Genomic DNA, 13,466 nt, shown 5'->3' on the forward strand with positions numbered 1-13,466 from the left:
CAACTCAGGGCCCCTAATTTAGTGGACAGTTAAACTAAGACCCAACTCAGGGCCCCTAACTCCCTAATTCAAGCTCATTCAAAATGATTCTATACTTAAATTGGAATTATTCAGGATGAATGTATGTGTTTTTATATCTCGTATGGCAAATTGGCATGGTGCTGTTGTGATTGAGGATTTTATTTTACAATTTGCACGAGAAGAGAAAGAAGAAAAAGCATTGATTTCAGGTCTACTCAGGTGAAAACAAGCTGAGAGCATTTCATTACAACTTTTATTCTGGAAAAAGGTCTCAAAAAGTCTTTCAGTTTGAAGAGCTTGTTAAAAGTGACTATTTTATTTTACAATGAAGAGAAAGGCTTTTCTTCTTCTCTGTGACAAATTCCACCAGTTAAACTTCTTTTTTCTTTCATGACAACAAATTGTTACACTTCCTGTAAAATTGATTTTTAATTTCATTAAGTCAATGTATTTATTTTGAATTTCAGCTTAATTTTTATTTTAGGTAGCTCTATATTAATTTAAAAAACAAGCTATTGTAAATACATGCTATGTAAATATATGCTAATATGTATATTAGGCAATGAAAAACAAGTTGTCTTTACAGTAATGGTAGTGTAGTTGAAATATAATTGAATCGTGGAATCACAGAATGGTTGGGGTTGTCAGGGACCTCTGGGCCCATCTGGCCCACCCCCTGCTCAAGCAGGGACACTCGGAGCAGGGGGCTCAGGAGCATGTCCATGTGGCTTACCCCACAGCACAGAAGTCCATCCTGATTTTCAGATGGAACCTTTGATGTTCCACTTTGAGCACGTTGCCTCTTGCCTTGTATCTGGACACCACTGAAAAGAGCCTGGCTCCATTTGGTTTGTACCCTCCCTTCAAGTATTTACGGATATTGGTTAGATACACTATAAGCCTCCTATTTTTCCAGGCTAAGTAGTCCCAGCTCTCCCACCTCATGAAGAGGTGCTCTGCTCCAGTCCTTCAGTCATCATGGTAGACCAATGCTGGACTCTCTGCAGAAACTGGATGATCTTTAAGGTTCCTTCCAACCAAAGTTGTTCTATGATTCTATGAAAGATATAGCATTTAGAACATGAAAACTAGGACACTCGATTTAGGAATTATAACATATTTTTGCTACAACTGTGTCCAATGTACTACCTCTCATCTATTCAAACTGTTACTAAACTATTGAACTCTATTAATTTTCAATGAAACAAACAGAGGTTGGGAAAGTATTCTGGGAGTCACTCTATTTTTGCGGTGCTCCTTATGACCTCTCATTTTATTCTGTACAGACAACTCTTGTTAGCTGCTGCTTGAAGCAGGGAAGGGAAAATTGCCTTTTTTATCTGATTCTGTTTCTCTCATGGGCTTAAGTTAGTTAGAAGCAGTGGGCATCACTGAGATTTCTCTCATTAACCAATTAAAAGAGATTATTAAGAAGTAAAAGACAAATTTCTCATTGGTTCATCAGTGATATTTGTAGTGGAAATTGAGCAGAGAATCACGTTGCATCCATGTCTGTGAAGAAATCCTCATTTTCTTTCTAGGGCTCATTTGCTATAAAGGGCGATACACCCTCTTACATGGTCAGCTGCCTCTGGGCTGGTCAGGCTCACCAGCTGCAAGTGTCCGATGTTCAGCTTGGTAATAGAGAAATCACCCTGTCTGCTCTTAGTGCAGCAGATTCACAGAGACACACTGTAGTAGGCGGTGACTGAAGGTACGGGATGGGACGCGCTAGGACCTCCCCTGCCCCAGAGGTTGTGGGTGTAGACGAAGCGAACAAAGAGATAAGGGAGATAAGGAAGGATATATAAGACTTTGTAACGGGGCAATAAACTCCATTTTGCCGCTCATCATATTGGTGTGTGCACGCGTCAGGATGGCCAGGGAGTAGGTGTTAGTCCTTGCAAACAGGGTGCAGTTTACGAACGGAATATCTGGTGCTGAGTAGTCAGCAACACACATACACAAAGTGTTTGGAAATGGTGTCTCCACTAAGGAAAACAGACCATGGTCTGTTTTATGGACCCGTAGGTGAGAAGTACAACATGGCTCTTGCCCAGAGAAATAAACATTCTTTTTTTTTTTTTTTAACCAGATGAGGAATCTTGTCAATATCCTGTGACATTTCTGTCTTCTTCTCAGCCAGTTTTTAAGAGAGAGCCTGGAACAAGTCAAAAGCACACACAGACCACATTAAGTTGGAAGACTGCTGGGTATAGACAGTCTTGAGATCCAACTTTTCTTTTCCTATATTTTTCCTTTATTCTCATTCAGTAGAAATCTCAGGTGGCAAGGGGAGGGAAAGAACAGAAATGGAGTGCATATTTTGTATGTAGAGATATTAAAACCTTCCCTGATTCTCTACAGTTGAAGAAAGTGTGAGCTGTTTAGATAGATTTCCATCTCCCTGGAGAGAGGACCAATTATGCTCTCCCTCATTGCCAGCCTCAAGCTATAGTGAGGTTACTTTCAGCTGTTCTTGTTTCCAGTTGACAACAATGTGAAGCTGGTTGAGATTAGATTAATATAGATTAGAAAATTTGCTATCAGAAAGCTAAAATTAAGTGACAGAAATCTCAGTTGACACAGGAACAGATAAGAAGCACAACCATTAGGACTCCACTGGAAAACTCATCCTAAATTTTAAACTAGGCTGTGATGAAGATGTTGAGATGTCATCACCTGGGCTTTCAGCTGCAATGGTGCTATCAAACTTGGCTTCTACAATCTGTAGGAAAGCCAATTTTCTCTTTCTTGTGTTTTTGTCACTTACTATGACAAAAGAAAAAAGGTGACTTCTGTTGAAGTCCCAAATTTCCTTTAAATTACAATAAAGCTTTGTGTGGGTAACCAAGCAGGTAGGGCTAACAACCTGTGTGGAGGGAAAACAGATGATTTGTAATTGGGTTGCATGGATGTCAGGATCCAGGTATCAAGATGCAGAGGTACAAGAACAAACTTCTTTGTGTGAATGCCTCTAGAGATTTACGGAGTAGACCTATCTAAAGACAAATTCTTGACTATCTCTGTTGGATTCTGTAATGTAGTTCAGTAAAATGCAGTGTAACTTGAAAGCTGAACAAAGCAGTATGTGAGAGAGGGAGGGAATGTTTAGTCTATGTTGGACTGCCTGATAAAGGCTTTGAAAAACAGGATTTTCCTTTTTCTATCTTGCCATAGTCCTATTACATGAAAAGTGCTCTGGGAGCCTTCCAGATGCCCAGAAGGATGCAAACACATACAAGCGATACCAGATAAAGTGGAAATCTTTGCAAACACACAGAAATCCCACATTCCTTCAGTAACCTGTAATAGGAATCTTAAACATGTCAGTGATCCCTGAGAAGTTCAGGTTTTATACAACACTTCACATAAAAATCTCAAAGAGTTTTAGGAATGTATTTACACTGCTCTTTTTCTTAAAGCAGAACCCCACTCCCCCCACCTCTTCCCAAAATAACAAAACTAAACTGGAAATCAGAGTACTAAAGTAATTTTTACAGGGTCACACAAGGACAATGTAAAAAAAAGAAGAGAGGAGTTCCCCATGCAGTTGGCAAGCGACTGAACTAGAGTCACCTGTGGACTGTCTTATGTAATTCAATTTTTTCAAGGGAATTTCTTTAGATATATTGTACATTATTATACATGTAATAATTATATATCTATGCATATATATAAAGTAAATCTTCTTAAAGAAACGGTTATTGGCGTAAGAGAAAATTTAATTTTAACTTCAAAATATAATCTCTTAGAAAAGGGAAACTAAGATTCCTGAGGAAATTCATTCCCTTTCTTCATGTTAATAACATTGAGTGATTCTGATAACAGTTTATTCAAACATAACATGCTTTCTCTCCAGTGGCATTTCTGACAAAAACATCGTTATTAAGGGTGGAAATGGTCTGTCTGCCTGTGAGAGCAGAAGGGTTTGACATTTTAGATGATTACTGCTCTGTATGATTGTCTTCTGCAAGTAAATTATTGGCCAGATCTAGGGAAGAAATGTTGAAACGTAACCAAAAAAAAGGTCAAAACTTGACCATTAATGTCATTAGAAAAACAAAACATTTTCCTCACCAACTACCTTTCACAACAAGTTGATTCAGAAAAAAAATCCCAGTAAAACACAATTTCCAGAGATTCTGAAGAGCTAAGGGCAGTATGGAGGGAAGGAAAAAGAAGCTGATGAGAGAGGGTAGAAAAGTCCATGTGAAATGGGGGATGGAAGAATGATGAGTTTTTGTGAGTCTGTTGTTTTGACAAGCTCCCCATGAGCAACAGTTAGGCGAAATTCATAGGAACTGGTTTTAAGGGAGAAGCAAATCTCTTCAGCTTTTCCAGAACATGTAACTCAGCAAGATCATACCTGAAAATCCAGTCTCCAAAATTAAGCTTAATCTCACAAAGATGTAAAGGTAATAGTACTCCATACATTGAAATATCTGGATAATTTATATAGCAATATTTCTTTACCATTGTAGCGCATAAAGGCAAATTGGTTTTTAGTTTTCTTTTTCTAAGGTGTCCTTTTGTACTTCTCATATGTAAAGATTTCTCTACTAAAAATAACATGTCTCTATATTAAGAATTATATTAAATTTGAATTAAGTTTGGAAGTGCACTTTAATAACTACAGATATTCCAGGGGAATTATGTTTACATATCAAAAAAGTATTGCAAATCAAGAGAATTCAGAGTCATAATTAAATCTAAAAGAAACACAGTTTAGAAATAGAATTGTATGGTTTAGGTATCTCAAGAGTATTAATTCAGCCGTAGGATAATGTTTTGAAGAAACAGTGTCAAAATTGCAGTGATCCTGATAGTTGCCATGATTGTTACATATGGGCTACTACAATCATACCTGTCATGAAGTAGAAGAGCAAAGACGCTGTTGGAGCAAGTCTCTGGTTCAGCTCCAAAATACACTGATATACAGACTTTTAGTCATGTGCATATCCAGTATTAAAGGATGGGCATTTCTATTCATGTGCATATCCAGTATTAAAGGATGGGCATTTCTATTACAGTAGTATATGTAAGCAATAATATTAACACTGTTTCTGTTTGTGCGTTTCCCTGCACAGACACCTGAAGCTCCTTGCTCTGCAAGGACTTTGACAGCTTTCCAGCTGAAGGTTTTGAGTAGAATACATGTACATGAATATTTAATTCCAGACTCTATTTGCATGCAGAAGCCAAGGTAAGGAATCTTGAACTCTCTTAACTTCTAAGTCCTTCATATAGCAGCCTTCAAAATGCTCTTTTAGCACAGCAATTATGTGAACTTATCGATACAGAGAATTTTTGAGAATAAATCTTTTTCCTAAGCAGAATTTTATTGTAATTTTTTTTGATCAATCAGCATTTCAACTGGATTTAGACATACAAGATACGTGGTATGGACAAGAGGTAATGGCTTTAAGTTGCACCAGAGAAGGTTCAAGTTGGATATTAAGAAGAATTTCTTCTCAGAAAGAATGGTGAGGTATTGGAACAGGTGGTGGAGTCACCATCCTTGGAGGTGTTCAAGAACCATGTAGATATGGCACTGAGGGACATGGTTCACTGGGTACAGTGGTGATAAGCTGATGGCTGGACTAGACGATTTTAGTGGTCTTTTCCAACCTTAATCGCAGAATCACAGAATCACAGAATTGTAGGGGTTGAAAGGGACCTCTAGAGATCATCGAGTCCAACCCTCCGCAAAGCACGCTCCCTACGGCAGTCTGCACAGGTAGGAGAATCCACAAGCTCCCTGGGCAGCCTGTTCCAGTGCTCCGTCACCCTCACTGTGAATAAGTTCCTTCGCATATTGGTGCAGAACTTCCTTTGCTCCAATTTATGGCCATTTACCCTTGTCTTGTCCCCACAGACCACTGAAAAGAGGTTGTCCATATCTCTTTGACTCCCACATTTAAGACATTTATAAACATTAATCAGATCCCCTCTGAGTCTTCTTTTCTCAGGGCTGAACAGACCCAGGTCACTCAGCCTTTCCTCACAGGTGAGATGCTCCAGGCCCTTTATCATCTTTGTGGCCCTCTGCTGGACTATCTCCAGGAGATCCCTGTCTTTTTTGTACTGAGGAGTACAGAATTGGACACAATACTCCAGGTGAGGCCTGACTAGGGCAAAGTAAAGGGGGAGGATCATCTCCTTTGACCTGCCGGCCACACTCCTTTTAATGCACACCCAGATCCCATTGGCCTTCTTGGCCGCCAGGGCACACTGATTCTATGATTCTGTGATTTTATGGTTCTATGAGTATTGCCATAGCTGTATTTAGTAGCCATCATATGACACAAGAGCTGAGTTTCATCAATGACAAGACTGGGGGGGAACTCATGACCGCAGAGTGGAAAGCAGGAAGTGTGAGAACTAAACTTGCTCTATACTACCTGCAAATGTCCTGCCTGGATATAAAAAGAACATGAACATATCTTTCTCTGATGGAAAAAAAATATAGGTGTGTTTGGTAACTTCCCTTGGATGATACTGGAAAATCACACTGGATGTGGCTACTGTCTGTCATACAGAAGGTTAGAAGACATTGAACTCTTTGTGATGTTCTCTTCCCCGTTACTTGCCATTGAATACACATGTAGGCTAAACAATTCATTGCCTCTGAGATCCATTGTCACAAATTTCTGACAGTTTCAGATACTGGTAACTACTTGTTTCCCTTGCAATGAAATACAGACAGCTTGAAGGCCATCCTGAGAGGAAAGCTGGGTGTTTCTTGTTCAGAGGGCAGGGATACAAGGGTTTCTCTGAATAATTCTTCTCACTAAACCTCATCTACTTCTTGTGCTTTTTCCACTATCTATACTAGGCCATATTTTTAAAAGGCTTGGAAAAGGCGGTAAGCTAACCAACTTCGGTGATAATACTAAAATATTTGGGATAGTAAAGGAAATAGCCTGTGCTATGCCCCATGTGTTACAAACTCAGTGACTGGCAGGTGGAACTCAGTGGAGATAAAGTGACACATGAGATAGAAATCAGTCCCAGTTCTACGTATAACGTGACAGAATCTGCACTGACCAGTGACACTCAGGTGTGAGATCCTGGGGCTGTGACAGTATTGTGAAAACACTGTACTGGCGCACTTCAACTGTCAAGAAAGGAAGTCAAATGTTAACAATTACTAGAAAAGGGGTAAAGAATGAAGTGAAATGAAAGAAGATTACTATGTTGCTGTATAAATCCATATATTTACCACACTTTAAATTCTGTTTACAGTTCTGGTATTCTTACCTTGTAAGGTTGTATAAGACTGGGAGAGATTTAGAGAAGCATCTCAGGTGCAACTAAAGTGAGAAAATGCACATAAGTGACTATACAGGAAAACCTCTATTTGGATGAGATGGCTTAGGATATCTACAGAGAGGAGGAATAGAAGGAGAGATAGAGCTGGGTTCTGTCAAAATTATTGTTAGCATGGAAAGCTTTGGTAAAATAGATTATTTACAACCTCCTTCAGCAAAAGAAATACGGACATCAAATTCGAGTGAAGAGAAGGAGACTGGTAATGAAAAAGAAACTATTTCTTCACATAGCATACAGTGAATCCGAGGTCCTCCTTCTACACGATGTAGCTGATGACATGGATTTCATAGGCTCTAGGAGATGTTACACAAATTAATGAAGGAAAAACCTATTGATAATTAATAATTTAGAAGTGATATTCAAGAGAAAAAGTTAAAAGAAAAAAGAAATGGGGAAAAAATGAAAGATGTTCTCCAAAATACGGACAGAAAAAAATAAAATAGAACTGTTCACAAAGAGAATATTTTTTGATATTTCTTTGTGGGCTGCACTTACCATTACAATTACCAGTAGTAAAATTTTAGATTTTGAATTTTAAAATTTAGATTTTGTAATGAGTTCATTGACAAGTCATTAACAACTGTCCCATTGGTCCATGTCTTCAGAAAATCATAGAATCATTAAGGTTGGAAAAGACCACTAAGATCATTCATTCCAACCATCAATCCATCACGCTCTCTAAACCACATAGTTCAGTGCTGTATCTCCATGTTTCTTGAACACCTCTAGAGCTGGTGACTCCATCACCACCCTGGGCAGCTATTCCAACGCTTCTCCACTCTTTCTGAGACAAAAGATAGCCATCTTTGATAAAGACACAAGGAGCAGCAAGGTTGTTTTTGGAGTAACGCATCTGTCTCCTTAGAGGATCAACTCAGAAGGCTGCAGTACTTTAATTGCACAGGGAAAATGAGCAGAAGAAAGGACAGGTAGCAGAAGCTGGAGAGTTAGCAGCCTGGTAATATAACACAAATAAGGAGTCAAAACAGCTTTATTTTATTTGCCATTGATGGTGGAAAATTTTGCTCTTGCAGATAACCTGGAGCACAGTCAGGTAGGTTCAATACCCAAGATGAAGTGAAGAGTAATGATGGGACATTTGTGGATTTCAAAAAGCAGCTGCTTCCTTCCTTTGTTGCCACTGCAATGATTTGAGACTGCAACCAGATGGAAAGGTCACCCACATAATGGTAAGGGAGGCATCCATGAAAACACATAGTTCTTAAAACAGGAAGAAATAAAAACAAGGAAACAACAACAAAAAAAGCACAACCATAGACAAACTGTAGAAGTTGTTGGGTTGTGGCTATTTAATTTCTATCAGAACTATAGAGGCAGAAAGAAAAGACTGATTCACACCGACAGGGAAAAGTAAGGTTAAAATATAAACAATCTCCTCGGTCTCCTGGAGCCTGGCTCATCTTCATGCCTCTGCGTGACATGATTAGATTTGTTTCAAGCTCTGGAAGCCCACAGGACCGTCTGGCTGGAGGCCCTGGATGCGATCTCTGTTTCAGGGTGTATATTACACAAATGCCTTTGATGAGATCAGATATTTGGCAAGTCACTTGAAAAATATCTGAAGGACTGCAGTGTGCTTTGCACTCCCCTTCCCTCTAAAATTCCTGCTAACACAGGGGCCAGAAGTTAATATGGCTGCAGAAGTGATGTGAATTCTATTAAACCAGGGTTAAGATCTGAGCTGTTGCCCTAAATCTCCATATCGGTTCAGCAGAACCAAGCATGGCTGCAGAGTGCCCAAAGTAGCCACTCCTGTAGGCTGCATCAAAACCTGCTGTGTTCAGTTAGCCAAAAAAAAAAAAAAAAAAAAAAGACCTTGAGAGACATGTCTTGTGCCTCCACATGTTAAGGCTCCTGGATACTGATTTTCTAAGCCTGAGAGTCCTTGGACACTCTCCCTGAATTTAGCAGTGGCAAACATCCCACACCCCTACATGTAATGCCATGGCGTTAGCTCTGTTCATAGAATCACAGGATCTTTAAGGTTTGAAAAGACCACTAAGATCATCTAGTCCAACCATCAGCCCATCACCACCATGTCCCTAAACTAAACCATGCTCCTAAAACATGACTTGTTCCACATGGGAGGCAATTGAACACACCACGTGCATAAAGCAAGAATGTTCCCCACTCCCACCTTTTATCAGAGGAAGTATTTTTCTTCATCCATGATGTATAGAGAATTCAGCAGACAGTGGCTAAATGCAATGGCTCAGACCACATCCCAGGAAGTGTTCATGATCCTGGTATGACTAAGCTAGACGCCCATGTGTGAGGTTACTTAGAAAAAACATGAAGTACACATTGGAGCTTCCAGACCATTAACCATGAGCTGTGCCTCTAGTCCTGGGAGGTTCAGTCTTGCACCATATACTTGGCTGCAATGTCATCCAACCCTACGAGTGACTTCTACTTGGAGCACTTTCCCAGCCAGCAGTCCCAGAGTCACCAGATGAAAATCTTGGCATCTGCACTTGTGTACTGCAGTGTCATCCATGTGTGAAAATGGCATACTTACAGTGGAGCTTTGAACTCAAGCCTATAAATTTGATACCACAATGACTTTGGGGCGAGGCAGTCACTGTTTTATTTCTTTCACAAAAGATTCTGAGATCAAAAGGTGAAAAATAAAGGATAAAAAATTGCAATTGAAGGGATGAAAGGGATGGTTATTATATTTTTCCTATTTTTTTCTGAAGGGAAGTTACTGAAGGGTACCATTATAAGATTATGTTTAATTTACAGGTGAAAACACAGACAAGAATAGCTGCCTCAAAGACTTTTTTGACAGAATAATTCATGTTGACTTTCTATAGAGAAAAACAACATCTCTTCCTGAGTCAAATCAAAACTGGGTCCTGGAATGTTTCAGAGGGCGGTGCTTCATCAGCTCGGTGTTGTAAAGGTACAATGTAGAGAGAGAAAAAAAAAGTAGAATTTACTGTGTGTTTTAGGAATCTAAATCCAATTTTCCACAAGTACTCAGAAGACAGGTGCCAAGTAAACTGTCTGCTCTGAAAATGACGTCCTAGTTTCTCAGTCACTTAGGTGACCTTTTAAAAATATTGACTGAGAGTCTGTACTTCAATCTTTTAGAGCCCATGGTGTGGAAGAAGGGAACATACTTAATTCCCTTTCTTACAGGAACAAAGACAAGCTTGCTCATGCTACTGTGAATACACACCTTTCTGCATTGGTCCAGTTCTGGATCACCCGAGCAAGGAATTGATTTTCACCCTGCATGCATCATACTGCAATACTTTAACCTTACTCAAGCCACATTTTCATGTAAGAGAGAGGAATTAGATTATTATTCCCTGGAATTACTGATTTCCAGAGAAGCAGTATCTTGGAAAATAGCATACAGGCACTTCAGTAATATCTAAGACAACAGATAACAAATCTTTTTCTTGTTCAATTCCTGAGCCTGGAAATTCATTGGGGACAGGGTAAAATGTGGTCACTGCTATCAAAGTGCATTGTCTGCTCTGGGAACAGAATTTTGGATGTGAACCAAAACTTTCTTGAGGGAGATATGTTTGTTATTCAGACAGTAAAACATTACGATTAACACCTGATGGGGCATTAAAGAGCAATAAAATCCTGCTCCCTGGAAAAGATTACTTAGAAAGGGACTGTCTGCATTTTGGCAAGCAAGTGTATAGCAGATGAGCTTCGCCTTCAGTGCAGAACAGGATTTATGCAGTCACTTTGTGGCTCTCAGAAAGGCAGAACTACTCAGTCAACTGCAGACATGAACAGACAGATTCTGCTTCTGTTCACACCAAAACGCCCAGTCTAGAGGAACTCTTGTCCTACTTTTAGATTGTAAATACAAACAAAATATGTGCAAATTAAGTGTACCAGTTTGGGGAGCTCTCTGCCCCCGCACAAACTGAAATGCAGTGATCCCACTGGTGATCCCACAGGAACCACTGTGGACTTCAGATCTGCTGTTTCCCATTGATGTGCCTGAGGAATTATTTCTCTCTTTCACCATCAAATGGAAAGACAGAGAGTTGGATGGAGTCTCACCACTAACTTTCATACAGGGCATGCCTTGGGCTCTGTATGCACAGGCAATTTGTTTGATGCTACTTGACCTCTTGTCACTTCTATAGGACAATCCTTCAAAACATGTCTGATATGAGTATGACACAGTCCCACATCTGACACAGGTGTTTCTGAAAAAAAGCAAAAAATATATCAAGTTTCTTCCAAACACAGAAAGCTAGAAAAAAAGGATGGCCTCTATGCAGGATATAGCAATAACCAATGGCATGCCACAGGCTTCAAGTTCTTTAGAAGACCACACTCTGTGGTACATTTCTTTCCCTGCTGCTGGATGCCACAACAGCAACATACTTCATAATGCAGGTGCCTTGCTGAAGGTCCAGATCCCAGACAGCCTTCCTTTATCTGTGTTAGTCAAGATCTAACACCAACTCACTTCAGACACTGATGAACCAGAGCCTAAGGGGATATATATACTTAAATTTTCACTTCTGTATACACTAATGCTCTTTGAAGTTCCTACTTTAGTCTAAAATGGAATATGATCCATTAGGGACATACTATATGAAATAAAAAAGATGGCTGGGGTTTGCTGGCCACTCTCATTAACAGACTCTGCTGAGTGTCAGCTGCTGAACCATGAGTTTACATTTTTTCAAAGTGAATAGTTATTCTGAGTTGCCATTTTTGATCGTTCAGCTTTAAAAATCTTTAAACCATTTTAAAGAACCAGAAAATCTCTTTGTTTTTTCTTCTTTCTTTCCTTTTTTTTTTTTTCATTCTGAAAGAAGACTTCAGATGAGAATGAAAATTAACAGCCAACCCTGGCAAATCTAGGTCACTGGTGTCTGATGTGAGATTAATGTGGAGTTACAGCTACAGTTTTCTTCAAGTGCATACACCCCTGGGTCAAACTGAATCCAAATGTAGAATCAGAGAATCACCAAGATTGGAAAAGACCTCCAAGATCATCCAGACAAACTATCCACCAATCACCAACATTTCTGCACTAAACCACTTTCCTTAGTGAAACATCTAAACATTTCTTGAACACCTCCAGGGACGGTGACTACGCCACCTCCCTGGGCAGCTCATTCCAGCACCTGACCACACTCTCAGAAAAGAAATTTCTCCTAACATCCAACCTAAATCTCTCCTGGTGCAACTTGAGGCCATTCCCTCTAGTCCTATTGCTAGTTAAGTGGCAGAGGAGGCTGATCCGCACCTCACCACAACCTCCTTCCAGGTAGTTATAGAGAGCTATAAGGTCTCCTCTGAGTCTGCTCTTCTCCAGTCTGAACAATCCCAGCACCCTCAGCTGCTCCTCATAAGACTTGTGCTCCAGACCCCTCTCCAGCTTCGTTGCCCTTCTCTGAACACAGCAACCTTAACAGTGCTGTGTACAGAGGGATGATCACCTCTCTGTTCCTGCTGGCTGCACTATTTCTGACACAAGCCAAGATGCCTTTAGCCTTTTTGACTACCTGGGCACACTGCTGGCTCATGTTTGGGTGAGCATCAACCAACACCCCCAGGTCTAGTTTCTTCCACACAGTCTTCCAGCCACCTGGATGGATTTACACCCGTAGAAAGTGAGATCAAGTACTCATCACTTTGTTTGGAGAAGATGGGTGATTAAGGTAGTGTATTAAGAGAAATGATAAACCAGTACCCATATATCATCATTATGTTGATGACTGAGAGAGGAAAATAGCTGAGACGGCATATCTGTCAGTAAAAGGAAATCAAATATCATACTGAAGCTCTGGACCGTGCTTCATGGCATACCAACAGATCAGGAATCTCATTACTCGGCTCCAGTGGAGTTTTTCATAGGGTTGAATTTTATCCATTATTTGCAGAATTGAAAAGGGGTTCCTTCTTCATAGCTAGGGAATATGATAGTATAGAAATGCCTTGCTGCACTGAGTGATTTTCCCTATTCTGTAGTGGAAGTGCTCACCCACCAAAGACAGGAAAGACAGCAGCACAGGATGATGAACAAGCTTGTGTTAGTGATAGCTGCCAGAGAGGAAGAATAAAAATGACTTCTCATCCTACTCCTTTCTTTTGAA

The sequence above is a fragment of the Numida meleagris genome, chromosome 2 (genome assembly GCF_002078875.1).
Source record: "Numida meleagris isolate 19003 breed g44 Domestic line chromosome 2, NumMel1.0, whole genome shotgun sequence".
In the NCBI taxonomy this organism is placed as follows: domain Eukaryota; kingdom Metazoa; phylum Chordata; class Aves; order Galliformes; family Numididae; genus Numida; species Numida meleagris.